Source organism: Prionailurus viverrinus, chromosome B1 (genome assembly GCF_022837055.1).
Source record: "Prionailurus viverrinus isolate Anna chromosome B1, UM_Priviv_1.0, whole genome shotgun sequence".
In the NCBI taxonomy this organism is placed as follows: Eukaryota; Metazoa; Chordata; class Mammalia; order Carnivora; family Felidae; genus Prionailurus; species Prionailurus viverrinus.
In genome coordinates, this window is record NC_062564.1 from 144,699,155 (window position 1) to 144,714,004 (window position 14,850).

The following is a 14,850-nucleotide window of genomic DNA, read 5'->3' on the forward strand; positions in this document are numbered from 1 at the left end:
CCTACTTGGGATTTGTTATGCTCTTCAAATTTCAAATTTATTCAGTTTTGGAAAGTGCTCAGTTACCAGCTCTCTGTTGCTCTCCTACATTGTTTAGCATCTTCTCTCCTCTCCTTAAGTCCCAAGTGTGTGTATTATCATGGATTCTACCCTCTGTCTCACCCCTCTGGTCTTTGGGGCGGGTGGGGGAAGGAAGAAGAGTGAGGTGGCAGATTTCTCTCTTGATGACATAGTCCAGGTAATGTCTTTATTTTTTTCTGTAAAATCAGAAATATTTTTTAGTGGATCTGTTGCTTTTAATATCAAGGATAATATATTTACTTTAAAAATATTTTATTTTTTAGTAATCTCTAGGCCCAGAGTGGGGCTCAAACTCACAACCCCGAGATCAAGAGTCTCATGCTTTACTGACTGAGCTAGCCAGGTGCCCCTTAAGGATAATACTTGTATTTTGGATGGGCTATTTGCTACTTTTTTACACCTGCTAGGATCTTTGTTGGCTGGTAGTATCTGTTCTTTGCTTTGGTCTTTTTTTTTTTAAACTTCTTAATCCATACTTATTTTATATTCTGCTTCTCAATTCCATCATCAAGTCCTGTTTGTTTTCACTGACTCTCTCTCATGGAAGTTTCTGTGGTGTTCTCTAGTTTTGGATTGTGTTCCTCTGGAAATACTGAAGGCCAGGGTTGATGGTGCACCACCCACAGAGGATGTGCTAATTTCTCAACATGTGGTTTCTTAGAACACTCAGTATAAATTGAAGGCTCAATTTATATTGTATGAAGACAGGCCTGTGGTTACACATTCACACAGGAGAGCCTGGCCCCTGTGCAGGTTGATACTCTAACTGTACCTTGTGTGTATCCAAGTCCGTGTTCTTTATCCCCCACCTTCCAAGGCAATTGTCAAAGAACCTGAGGTTCTAAGTTCCTGGGACCAGAAACTGTCCTTAGGGCCACCATGACTAATGTGCCTGCTTTCCCCCTGCAATTTTCCTCATTATTTCCCATTCTCTAGATATGCCCTTTATCCCCTCTGATTTTACCTCCTTACTTGCTAGCTCACCTAAGTATTCAGCATTTAAGAAAGATGCTTGTTTATCATTTTTAGTTTTGTAGTGGGAATGTTTTTTCAGGATATTTATCCCTCCAAAGAATCTAGAAATCAAAGAGTTGATGAGCGGTTTTTTTTTTTTAAGTTCATTCTGTGTAGTTATGGAAAGTGCATTGATGGAGGCTGATAATGGAAAGGTGAAAATCAGCTTGACATTTTATTAGAACAGTTAAGAAATTAAGATGGATTGCAAGATGTGGAAACAACCTTAATGTTCATGGACAGATGAATGGATAAAGAAAATGTGATATGTACATACAATGGAATATTATTCAGCCTTCAAAAAAGAGGGAAATCCTGCCATCTGTGACAGATGGATCAACCTTAAGGACATTACACTAAGTGAAATAAGCTAGTCACAGAAGGACAAATATTGTATATCCCACTTATCTGAGGTCGAACAGTTTCAGGACACACTACCCCAAAATATGGCATGTTGGCATAGTGGATATTTTAATTTGAAGGAATTATCATATTCTTCCACGTCTGCCTACTCTTCACCAAACCTCCCATAAAAATGCACAGATCCATCTCTTTGGGTCTTCATTTCCTTATGAAAGCTCCCATGTCATGTGAAATTATATTGAACAAATTTATATGGTTATCTCCTGTTAATTTGTCTTTCTCAGTTTAATTGTCAGACCCAGGGATCCTAAGAGGGTAGGAAAAGAACGTTTTTCCTCCTCTATAAGATATATATATATATTTAAGTTTATTTATTTTTCAGAGAAGGAGACAACATAAGCAGGGGAGGGGCAGAGAGAGGGAGACAGAGAATCCCAAGCAGGCTTTCCCCTGTCAGTGCAGAGCCTGGAGCAGGGCTCAAACTCATGAACTGGGAGATCATGACCTGAGCTGAAATCAGGAGTTGGACACTTAACCAACTGAGCCACTCAGGTGCCCAAAGGTACCCTTCTTTCTTAAGTTCATTTATTTATTTTGAGAGAGAGAAGGAAAGAGAGAGAGTCCCAAGCAGGCTCCACACTGTCTGCACAGAGCCCGATGCAGGGCTCGAACTCTTGAACCATGAGATCATGACCTGAGCCAAAACCAAGAGTTGGATGCTCAACTGACTGAACCACCCATGCACCCCTCTATAAGAGATCTAAAATATACTTATAGAGAAAAAGAGGCAGAAGGTTTATGTGAGCAAATTACAGTAGAAAACTTCCCTAATCTGGGAAAGGACACAGACATCAAACTCCAAGAAGCACAGAGAACTCCCATTAGATTCAACAAAAACCGACCATCAACAAGGCATATCATAGTCAAATTCACAAAATACACAGACAAGGTAAGAATTATGAAAGCATCAAGGGAAAAAAAAAAGTCCTTAACCTGTAAGGGAAGATAGATCAGGTTCACAGCAGGCCTATCCACAGAAACTTGGCAGGCCAGAAAGGAGTGGCAGGATATATTCAATGTGCTGAATGAGAAAAATATGCAGCCAAGAATTCTTTATCCGGCAAGGCTGTCATGCAAAATAGAAGGAGAGATCAAGAGTTTCCCAGACAAACAAAAACTAAAGGAGTTTGTGACCATTAAACCAGCCCTGCAATAAATTTTAAGGGGGACTCTTTGAGTGGAGAGAAAATGAAACAAAATAAAAGACCAAAAGCAAGAAATACTAGAAAGGGCCAGAGAACAACACCAACTCTATAGGCAACACAATGGCAATAAATTCATATCTTTCATTACTCACTCTAAATGTCAATGGACTAAATGCTCCAATCAAAAGACATAGTGTATAAGAATGGATATACTGTTTACAAGAGACCCATTTTAGACCTAAACACTCCTGCAGGTTGAAAGTAAGGTAATAGAGAACCATCTATCATGTTAATGGTTGTCAAAAGAAAGCTGGAGCAGACATATTTATATCAGACAAACTAGATTTTAAAATAAAGACTGTAACAAATGATGAAGAAGGGCATTATATCATAATTAAGGGGGTCTATCCTCCAAGAAGATCTAACAATTGTAAGTATTTATGCCCCCAACGTGGAAATGCCCAAATATATAAATCAACTAATCACAAACATAAAGTCATTGATAATAATACCACAATAGTGGGGGATTTCAACACCCCACTAATAGCAATGGACAGAATATCTAAGCATAAAATCAGCAAGGAAACAGTGGCTTTGAATGACACACTGGACCAGATGGACTTAACAGATACATTCAGAACATTTCATACTAAAGCAGCAGAATACACATTCTTCTTGAGTGCACATGGAACATTTTCCAGAATAGATCATATACTGGGTCACAAATCAGCCCTCAACAAGTTCAAAAAGGTTGAGATCATACCTTGCATATTTTCAGACCACAATGCTATGAAACTCAAAATCAACCACAAGAAAAAGTTTGGAAAGACCATGAATACTTGGAGATAAGAACACCTTACTAAAGAATGATTGGGTTAACCAAGAAATTAATGAGGAAATTAAAAACTACATGGAAGGCAATGAAAATGAAAACACGACATCCCAAAACCTCTGGGATGCAGCAAGGCACTCATAAGAGGGAAGTATATAGCAATCCAGCTTTCCTAAAGAAGGAAGAGAGGCCTTAAATACACAACCTAACCTTACACCTAAAAGAGCTGGAAAAATAACATCAAATAAAGCCCAAAACCAGCAGAAGGGAAATAATAAAGATTAGAGCAGAAATCAATGATATTTAAAACAACAAACAAACAAACAAACAAAACAGAACAGATCAATGAAACCAGGAGCTGGTTCCTTGAAAGAATTAACAATCTCCTAGAGTAGAAAACAGGCAACAACCTCTTTGACCTCAGTCACAGCAACTTCTTACTTGACATGTCTCCAGAGGCAAGGGAAACAAAAGCAAAGATGAACTATTGGAACCTCATCAAGATAAAAAGCTTTTGCACCTCAAAGGAAACAACAAAACTGAAAGGCAATGACAGAACGGGAGAAGATATTTTACAAATGATATATCAGATAAAGGGATAGTATCCAAAATCTATAAAGAACTTAGCAAACTCAACACCAAAAATCCCCAAATAATCCAGTGAAGAAATGGGCAAAAGACATGAATAGACACTTTTCCAAAGAAGACATCCAGATGGCTAACAGACACATAAAAAGATGCTCAACATCACTCATCATCAGGGAAATACAAATGAAAACCACAGTGAGATACCACCTCACACCTATCAGAATGGCTAACATTAACAACTCAGGCAATGACAGATGTTGGCGTGGATGCAGAGAAAGAGGAACACTTTTGCACTGCTTGTGGGAATGCAAACTGGTGCAGCCATCTGGTAAACAATATGGAGGTTCCTCAAACAATTAAAAATAGAACTACCCTATAACCCAGCAATTGCACTAATGGGTATTTATCCAAAGGATATAAAAATGCTGATTCAAAGGGGCACATGAACTCCAATGTTTATAGCAGCACTATTAACAGTAGCTAAGGTATGGAAAGAGCCCAAATGTCCATCGACAGATGAATGGATAAAGAAGATGTATATATATACAATGGAATATTACTTGGCAATCAAAAAGAATGAAATCTTGCCATTTGCAACAACATGGATGGAATAGAGTATTATGCTAAGCTAAATAAGTCACTCAGAGAAAGAGAAATATCATGATTTCACTCACATGTGGAATTTAAGAAACAAAATAGATGAACATAGGGGAAGGGAAGCAAAAATAATATAAAAATAGAGAGGGAGACAAACCATAAGAGACACTTAAATACAGAGAACAAACAGGGTTGCTGGCGGGGTGTTGGATGGGTGATGTGCTAAATGGGTGATGGGCATTAAGGAAGACACTTGTTGGGATGAGCACTTGGTGTTATGCGTAAGTGACGAATCACTAAGTTCTATTTCTGAAATCATTATTATACTATATGTTAACTAGCTTAGATTTAAATTAAAAAAATAAAGATGTTAGATGATAGATAGATAGATAGATAGATAGATTTAAAAAATAGACTCAAAGAAGCCAAGGCTAGGGGGAAGTTCTGCAATTTGAGTAAGTTCTAGAGACCCAATGTACACCATTGTGCCTATATACTATATTATGGTAACTTAATGATACTGTATTTTACACCTAAAAATTTGTTAAGATGGTTGAGCTCATATTAAATGTTCTTATCACAATAAATTTTTTAAAATGCTGAAAAACATTTTAATAAAAAGTGTTTTTAGAAAATTGACATGGCTTGGCCTGCAGTGGTTGCATAGGAGGTGGAGAGAGTTGATTTTGAAAATATTTTAAGTATACGAGTAACATATACCTCCTATAAAAATTAATCAAACAGTACATAGTATAATCCTGTACCTGTCTTCCCCAGTTATAGATTGCACTCTCCTCAGTATCATTCCCTAGAGATAACTCTCCCTATCTCCCTCTCTGTTCTCTCTCTCCCTCACTCTCTCTCTATATATATAATAAAAATTATATATAATATATAAAATATAATATATAAATATTATAATATAAATATAAATCTATACTATTTATAAATATATAATATATAAATATTTATAAAATTTATAAATATATAATAAATATAAACATTAATATATAATATATGAATATATTATACAAAATATAATAAAATATATAATAAAACAAAAATAAATTAAAAATTATACATAGATGTATAATTACATACATATATATGTATATATATACATATATATGTATAATTTTTAAATTTATTTTATTTGTTTTTGTATTTATTTTTTATTACTTTTTTATTTTAATTTACTTTTTACTTTATTTTATTTTATTTACAGTGACAGTTTTATTAGGATACAAATGAACAGTCAAATGGACTGATACTTAGGATGGCAGAGTCTGGAGGAGTCCTGAGCCCAGAGCTTCCATGCCCTCTCCAGGCATGTCACTTACCCAGCATATCAGTATGTTCATTAACTGGTAAGATCTCCAAGCCTCACTGTTGAGAGTTATTATCTAAGGTTTTTGTTTTTTGTTTTTTTTCCATAGGCATGCTGGAGTAGCTCATTGGCCACATCATTGAACTTAATCTCTAGTCCCCTTCTCCTCCCTACAGGTTGTGGAGAGTGGGACTGAAAATTCTAACTTCCAGTCATGGGCTTGGTTTCTCTGGCAGCCAGACTTTCTGTCGTGAAGCTATCTAGCTGCACTGCCCAGCCCCCCTCCCACCCCCATGAGTAAATTTGCTAGTATAAACTCTGCTATGGTCCAAAGGGACTTGCATGACAAACAGAGACTTAGGAAATCCAAGGGTTTTTGAAGCTCTGTGTCAGGAACCTGGGACAAAATCAAATATGTATATTTTCACCATACCACCACCTTGGACCTTAGGAGTAGTTGGTACCTGTTGTCTAAGGAACCTAACCAAAAGTGAGATGGGAAAAATCTCATTTAGCATCCTGTTACATGGTGAAAGTGCAACAGAATTATTTCAGTGTTAGTTTAGATAGAACAAATATGACCTTATTTTTTTCTACTATTAATAACTTTATCTTTTCAATTTAAACAAAAAGAGAAGCAAAAAAAAAATGAACTAATAAATGAACCAGCAAACAATAAAACCCAAATGAAGTTATATCCAGTTTCCCCCATAATTGAAACTATGAAGCACTCGCGAGTCTGTACACTAAGCAGGTGGAGGGACTTGTGCTGGTCTTATAGGGGATGTGCTTGGAGGGCGCAGTTGGGCGGGGCTTGGTGTAATGGCTCCATTCTCCACTAGGGGGCTCTGCTTAGCTTACTGGGGTGGATCAGTGTAGCGCACATGAACATGAGAGGTGGAAATGGCCTCACCCAGCTCCCTAGTCTCTGGCACAGGAACTTTGTGCTGTCACCAACCTGCAGTCAAGCACTCCTCATTTGTCTCAGGCTTCCATCCAGTCCCCGCCTCTGTCTTGTCCAGGTGCAAGCTGTCACCTGCCAGGCAACACCTCCCTCCATAGTTGCATCTCAGATGGGGTTATGTTTCAAATCCCCATACTTCAGAGACCAATGTGGCTTGGACCCACACCAACTCTGGGGGAGGATCTCACTGAGCAATGGCCTGGTGCTGGCTTGCCCCAGAAAATGTTCATGTGATAGCACAGCAGCAGAGATTCAGAGATTATGGCAAATCACAACACACAGCCAGCACTAAGTTTCACCACCCTCTGGTGTCTTTGTCCTAATACCAGCAAATGTGGCTGCACTCTGGGGTCCACTCGGACTTTTGCCCGTGGGGAGGCCATATGACCTGTACCAAATGCACTCCAAGCAGGGGAACTGTATCTCCCTGTGTGGCACATGGACCCATCAGAACCTGCTGCCTGCTCCCGGGGATTCACCCTCCTTTCTCATCAGAGCACTGCCAGGCACTGGGCTCCAGAACTTCAGACTCTGTGCTCCACTGTTTATAGAATCCTGGTGGTATTGAAACCCTCTCCTTTCTTCCCATTAGTGTTTTGGGGGAACAGATTTCTTGTTCAGTTCCCTGAAAGTGTTTTCACTCTTTCTCTTTCTCTCCAGAAACTTTTGGGGGAGTGTTTCCCTGCACTCTCTTGATGAGCGCACTCTCCCCCTTTCTCTGTCCTTTTTCTGCGGAAATAGCGCCCTACCCTCCACGGTTTTTCTCTTTCCCTGTCCACCTCTCCACATCATGTACCTTCTGAGTTCTGTGGCTCAAGTTATGCAGATTGTTGTGTTAATCCTCAGGTCAATTTCTGAGGTGTGCAAAATGGTTTGGTGCTAATCTAGCTGCGTTTTAGGGACGAGACAAGCTGAAGATTTCCATGTTGCTCCGCCATCTTGATCGCAATCTCAATGTATATATAGTTTTAATTTTAATTTTTTTAATGTTTATTTGTTTTTGAGAGAGCATGAGCGGGGGAGAGGCAGAGAGAGAGAGGGACAGAAAGAACCCCAATTAGGCTCTGCACTGTGAGTGCAGAGCCTGATGCAGGGCTCGAACTCATGAACTGTGAGATCATGACCTGGGCTGAAATCAAGACTCGGTCGCTTAACTGATTGAGCCACCCAGGCGCCCCAATGCATATATATTTTTAAATGTAGATTTTATTCATGTCTGGTGAGGCTAACAGATCAGGGGATGATTTGCTACTAGATAGTATGTTACTTACAGTTCCCAAGAAGAAGAGGACACAGCAGGTGCCTACAGGGCCACAGGAAAGAATACCAAGATTGGTCACAGGCAGAGAGAATGGAGAAACTGTGTAAGTAAGAGCCTTTTTGTGGGTTTTGAGGGAAGGAATGTGTGTTGACACAGGGTGAGCAGGTTAGACAGGTCTAGGATTGGCCATTTTGAATAATTTCATCAGCTGTAGGGTATAGGAACTACCCTAAGTTGTCTGGGTAGTGGCTCTGGGTATTGAGAGCAGGGGAATAGTGTTCCTGGGTGTAAAATCTCTTGAAGGCCATAGTTGGGGGATGTGGACTCTGTTATGGGTGGACTGCATATGAAAAGCTAGTTCACAGTCCTTTGCCATAGGCCGGAATCAGCTGACCCTGGGAAGGGCATTGCCTTGCTTGGGACAGCAAGGTCCCAAGATGTCAAAGTCAATCCAGAAACTAGAAAACATGATTCACAAAACAAATTTTTTTTTTCAAAATGAGGTTAGATGATATATTTCAGCAACTTGCCATGTTCACATAACAAAACATATGAACATCTTTTCATGACAGAGGATAGTGAGCTATATTTTTTTAAATGACTACATAGGATTCCCCTGTAAGAATATACAAAAACTTGTTTACCCATTCTTCAATTTATGGATTTTTAAGTTTCCAGTTTCTCATGATCATAAACAATATGGTAATGAAAGTCCTTATATACTTTTTTATGTGGGTGTATTTGTTTTAATATGAAATTTATTGTCAAATTGGTTTCCATACAACACCCAGTGCTCATCCCAACAGGTGTGTGGGTGTATATTTCTATAGAATACTTAAAAGTGGAATTTCTGGATCAAAGGGTTTACATATTACATTTGTAATGAATTGAAAACAGCATTTCATTACATATTCATTTGTCAATGAATTGAAAACAGCATTTTTCACAGAACTAGAACAAATAATACTAGAATTTTTATAGAATCACAGAAGACCCCAAACAGCCACAGTGATCTTGAGAAAGAACAAAGCTGGAGGTATCACAATTGCAGATTTCAAGATGTACTACAAACCTGCAGTTAACAAAACAGTATGGTGCTGGCACAAAAATAGACACATAGGTCAATGGCACAGAATAGAGAGCCCAGAAATAAATACACACTTATTTGGCCAATTAATCTATGACAAAGGAGGTAAGAATATACTAATATACTAATGGGTGGGGCGCCTGGGTGACTCAGAAGTGTCCGACTCAGTTTCGGCTCAGGTCATGATCTCACGGTTTCATGGGTTTAAGGGCCGTGTCAGGCTTTGTGCTGACAGTGCAGAGTCTGCTTGGAATTCTCTCTCTCTCCCTCTCTCTCTACCCCTCCCTCGCTCACACTGTCTCTTTCTCTCTCAAAATAAATAAGTAAAACTTAAAAAAAAAAAAGAATATACTTGCAGGGAAAAGACATTCTCTTCCATAAATGGTGCTGGGAAAACTGGACAGCTACATGCAAAAGAATGAAACTGGCCCACTTTTTTTACACCATACACAAAAATAAATTCGAAATGGATTTAAAGACCTTAATGTGAGACCTGAAACTATAAAGATCCTGGAAGACAACGTTGGCAGTAACTGCTTTGACATTGGCCATAGCAACTTTTTTTCTCTAGATCTATCTCTCAAAGCAAGGGAAACAAAAACAAAAATAAATTATCGGGACTACATCAAAATAAAAATCTGCACAGCAAAGGAAACGATCAACAAAACAAAAAACAACTCACTGAATAGGAGAAGATATTTTCAAATGATATATCTGATAAGGGGTTAACATCCAAAATATAAAAATAACTTGTACAACTCAACACCAAAAAAACAATCCAATTAAAAAATGGGCAGAAGACCTGGGGGACCTAGGTAGCTCAGTTAAGCGTCTGACTCTTGATTTCGGCTCAGGTCATGATCTCACCATTGTGGGATTGAGCCCTGTGGCCAGCTCCATGATGGGTGTGGACCCTACTTGAGATTCTCTCTCTACCTCTGCCCCATCCCCCACTTGCATTTACTCTCCTTCCCACCCCCCCCCATTAAAAAAAAATGGGCAGAAGACCTGAATAGACATTTTTCCAAAAAGGACATCCAGATGGGCAACAGACACATGAAATGATTCTCAGCATCACTAATAATCAGAGACCTGCAAATCAAAACCATAATGAGATATGACCTCACATCTATCAGAATGTCTAAAATCAAAAAGAAGAAATAACAAGCATTGGTGAGAATGTAGAGAAAAAGGAGCCCTTGTACCCTGTTGTTGGGAATGTAAATTGGTACAGCCATGGTGGAAAACATTGTGGAGGTCCCTAAAAAAATAAAAAATAGAAATACCATATAATCCAATAATTCCACTGTTGGCTATTTACCCAAAAGAAAATGAAAACACTAATTTGTAAAGATATATTTACCCCTGTATTTACTGCAATATTATTGACAATAACCAAGATGTGGGAGCAACCTAAGTGTCTATGGATAGATGAATGGGCAAGGAAGATAAGTGTGTGTGTGTGTGTGTGTGTGTGTGTGTGTGTGTGTATATGACAGAATATTACAGAGCCATAAAAAAAGAATGAGATTGTGCCATTTGAAACAACATAGATGAACCAAAGGTATTGGACTAAGTGGAATAAGTCATATTGAGAAAGACAAATACCATATGATTTCCATCATATATAAAAAACAAAACAAATAAACAAAAAGCAGAATCAGACTATAAATATTAAGAACAAACTGAGGGTTGCCAGAGAGGAAAGGTGTGGAAGATGGGCAAAATGGGTAAAAGGGAGTAAGAGATGCAGGTTTCTAGTTATGGAATGAATGAGTCATGAAAGGAGGAGGCACAATATAGGGAATATAGTCAACGGTATTGTAATAGTGTTGTATGGGGACAGATGGTAGCAGCACTTGTGGTGAGCACAACATAATGTATAGAGAAGTTGAATCACATGTTGTACACCTAAAACTAATTTAACATTGTTCGTCAACGGTATTCAGATAAAAAATATTTTTAAAAGAATGTACTATTTTCAGCTAAAAATAAATTATTTAAATGCATACTTTAATAAATCACAAAATTTAATCTAGCTTAACTACAACAAAGTGAATTTACATTCCCATCAGTAGTCTATGGAGAGGCTCCTTTTCTCATACTGTCAATAATACAGGATTTTATCAATCTTTTTTTAAGTTTTTTAATTTTACCTTTATTTTTTTAATTATTTATCTTGAGAGAGAAAGAGATAGTGGGGGAGGGGCAGAGAGGGAGAGAGAGAATCCCAAGCAGGCTCCGTGCTGTCAGCACAGAGCCCAGTGCAGGGCTCCATCCTATGAACTGTGGGATCGTGATCAGAGCCAAAATCAAGAGCCAGACACTTAACTGAATAAGCCACTCAGGCACCCCTAGGATTTTATCAGTCTTTTGACTTTTAGCGAATTTGGGGGAAAAAAATGTTAGCAGTCAATCCCTAACAAAAGTGAGTCAATGTGAAAATACCAGTATCAGACAAAAGAGAATTCAAGCCAAAATGGATTTTGGCAGAGTGATATTTTATTTTGATAAACCACCCTCTAGCAAGAAAATAAAACATCCATACGCCTTCATGTATTATAATTATATAAATATATAATGGCAATTTTATATGATTCAATATATATTTTACTACAGAGCTACAAAAACTATAATGCAAAGATTCAGAAATACAAGGATAAATGCTAACTCTGTACTTATCACAGAAATCTTCGAAACATTTTTTTCAAAGATGAGCAGATCGGGAAGAATCCGTAAGGATAAAGAGGATTTGAATAGCATAACAACAAGCTTGACCTACGAACTGGATGCAGATAAACAAAATGTAAATTTCTTTGCAGATTCCAATGGCATAGTTAGTACCTACCAGCATACACATAAGCATCTTAGATTAATTGAAAATGTAAGTTGCCTGGGAATAGTGGTTAATATTTCAGTATATTAATAGTTTATGTTATATCCTAAGGAAAGTCAGCAAGAGTAGGAGAAGTAAACAGGAAAAGGCAAGGTGTTTCCATCATGTTTTGTGAACAGAGGAAAGCCAGCCATGAGAAAGAGTGCCTAGTCTCCTGTGGGACTCCCGTGGGACAGCAGAGACCCCCGTGTGCCAGACCTGCTCTGAGCCCCAGGCCCTGTGCTGTCAGAACTCTGTTTCTGGGTTAAGGAGCTCAGGCTACGCAGATGCGGCTTGAGAAACACAGCCTCCTAATCCAGGGGAGTAAGAAGGCTTAGACGTGGGGCCAGGGCGGGAGAGAGCAGAGGAAAGACTGTCTTCAGGTGTGGGGCCTACGTGTGAGGGAGTCACCCTGACTATGCCATCTCTCCCTTCACATACTCCTCACAGGCCTGATCTGATGGAGGTCAAGAGGTGCCTACTGATGTGAGGTGGGGAGCCCTGAAGGCTTGGCCACGGCTGTGGATGTCACCGCTGCCTTTCTGGGACAAGGTATGCCAGGCTGGGCGTGGGCCTTACTTATCACACTTACAGGCCTGGAAGAAACTACATCAGCCAGGGATCCCTCAGCCAACTCAGAAGACAGGATGGGGGGGTCACACCTGTGTGTTAAAGAGGTTTCTGCCTCCTTGTGTGTTGTAGTAAAGAATACCAAAGAAGGTAAGAGCTTTCTTTCTCACCTAAAGCACAGAAGGGAGGGCAACAAATGTACGTTTTTACACAGGAAATAGTACAGGTTTGGTTTGAGGATGGAGGTAAGAGAAAGCCCCTATTATCAACTCACCCAGGGAGGGTCTTTGCTATGTGTATTTTGAGGTTCATTTGGGGGAAGATAAACAATTAACAACATTTTTTTTTAAATGATAGTGTCAAATATGGATGGTACTAAGGCAAATCCTAGAAGGACAGGGGTCTCACCCATATGATGTACATGTGCTATTTACCTGAGAAGATGACTCACTGGAGGGGGGGTGGATCACCAGCAGGAAAAGTAATTAGTCATTACCAAAATGTGTCAGTTCAACAGTCTGAGTCTACATCAAGCTCATTTTTCATGTTTGGTTTTACGAAGCTTTCCTTTTTTCCCTTGAGAATTATTTTAGTTCTCCTTTCTACTCCTTACTTTTAGAATGCTCTTTACAGGTCTGTAAATAATATCAGTTTCCTCTCTTAAGACAGCCATAGGTAATACCTATTTAGTCAGAACCACTTTTTAATTTCTTTCTTATATGGAAATTTTTTTGAAAAATGTGATTTCTTGATTTTTAATTATCAAAGTTATAATAAAGTTAAAAATGAAAGTTTGTCACACAAGCCCATTCTGCAGAGATAATCACTATTAACAATTTGGTGTATGCTATTTGATTGTATCCTTACTGATACTTTTTTTATATAGATGAGATCATATTAGGCATACTATTCTGCAATTTGCTTTTCTTCATGCATTGATGTATCTTGGGGATATTTTCATGCCATTACATACTGATCTGCTGTGTTCTTTGTCATGGCTGAATGCTATTCCATTCCCCTTTTAATGCCCCATGATGTATTTTGTTAATTCTGGGCTGATAAAATATTTAAGGTGCTTATTATTTTGGGGAGAGAGATATTTTAAGAGATTCTGAGAGTGTCATTTAAAAAGGTTCCTCATCTATGGTTTTTAATGGCAATGACAAACATTTGCAAAGTTCTCTTCACATATAACCTCATCTTCCCCTTGTCATAACCGTGTAATGGAGTTACTACCATCAATTCACAGACAAGAAACAGATGAGATCACGGAGTCCCGTCCTGATATCTGGGTGCTCCCTGTCCCCTTCCACGATATATGAAGGCACATCCTTTTTGTCCTTGATGACCAGAATTAATTATAACTGGATGTGCTGCCTGAGGAGAGCCTTCATTTCTTTCACCCCTGCAGGTTATTTCAAATAGTTTATTGGTCCCTGATAGTTATTCCTCTCTCACACCATGGCAACATCATACTTCTTTCTCAATGGCTTTTTTTTATAGAGTAGGTGATAGACAAAGTTGTCTTATTCTGCCACCATTTTTGGATTTATAAACTCATAAGAAACAAGGTGCCTGAAGGGCAAAAGAGGAATAATTTAATAATAACCATCTTTGACCCAGAAATAATCAGTATCCATCCTATTGGTTTCTGCTTGTCTTGGTCAGCTAGGGGTGCTGGAACAAAATACCACAGGTGAGTGGCTTAAACAACATACATTTATTTATCACAGTTCTGGAGGCTGAGTGGTCCAGGATCAAGATGCCAGCAGATTTGATTCGTGTTGTGTGCTCTCTTCTCGGCTTGCAGATGGCCACCACCTTGCTCACATGACACACACACACACACACACACACACACACAGAGAGAGAGAGAGAGAGAGAGAGAGAGAGAGAGATCTAATCTTTCTTTTTCTTTTTTTTTTATAAGGACACTAATCCCATCATGTGGTTACCACCCTCATGACCTCACCTAAACCTAATAACCTCCCAAAAGCTCCACCTCCAAATAACATCACACTGGGAGTTAGACAGTCAATTTGTGAATTTATGGGGGACACATGCAGTTTATAACAATGCTGTATTG

At 38.7% G+C, this 14,850-nt stretch overlaps 1 protein-coding gene across 1 annotated transcript in view; it reads left to right on the forward strand.

Moving 5' to 3' along the window:
* Positions 1-12,504: 12,504 nt before the first annotated feature.
* The window catches only part of PPEF2 (protein phosphatase with EF-hand domain 2), a 33,711-nt gene continuing 31,365 nt past the window's right edge, over positions 12,505-14,850 (forward strand). Inside the window, exon 1 of the mRNA XM_047857327.1 lies at positions 12,505-12,746. The gene's annotated coding sequence lies outside the window, so the exon portion shown is untranslated. The remainder of the gene's footprint in view (positions 12,747-14,850) is intronic.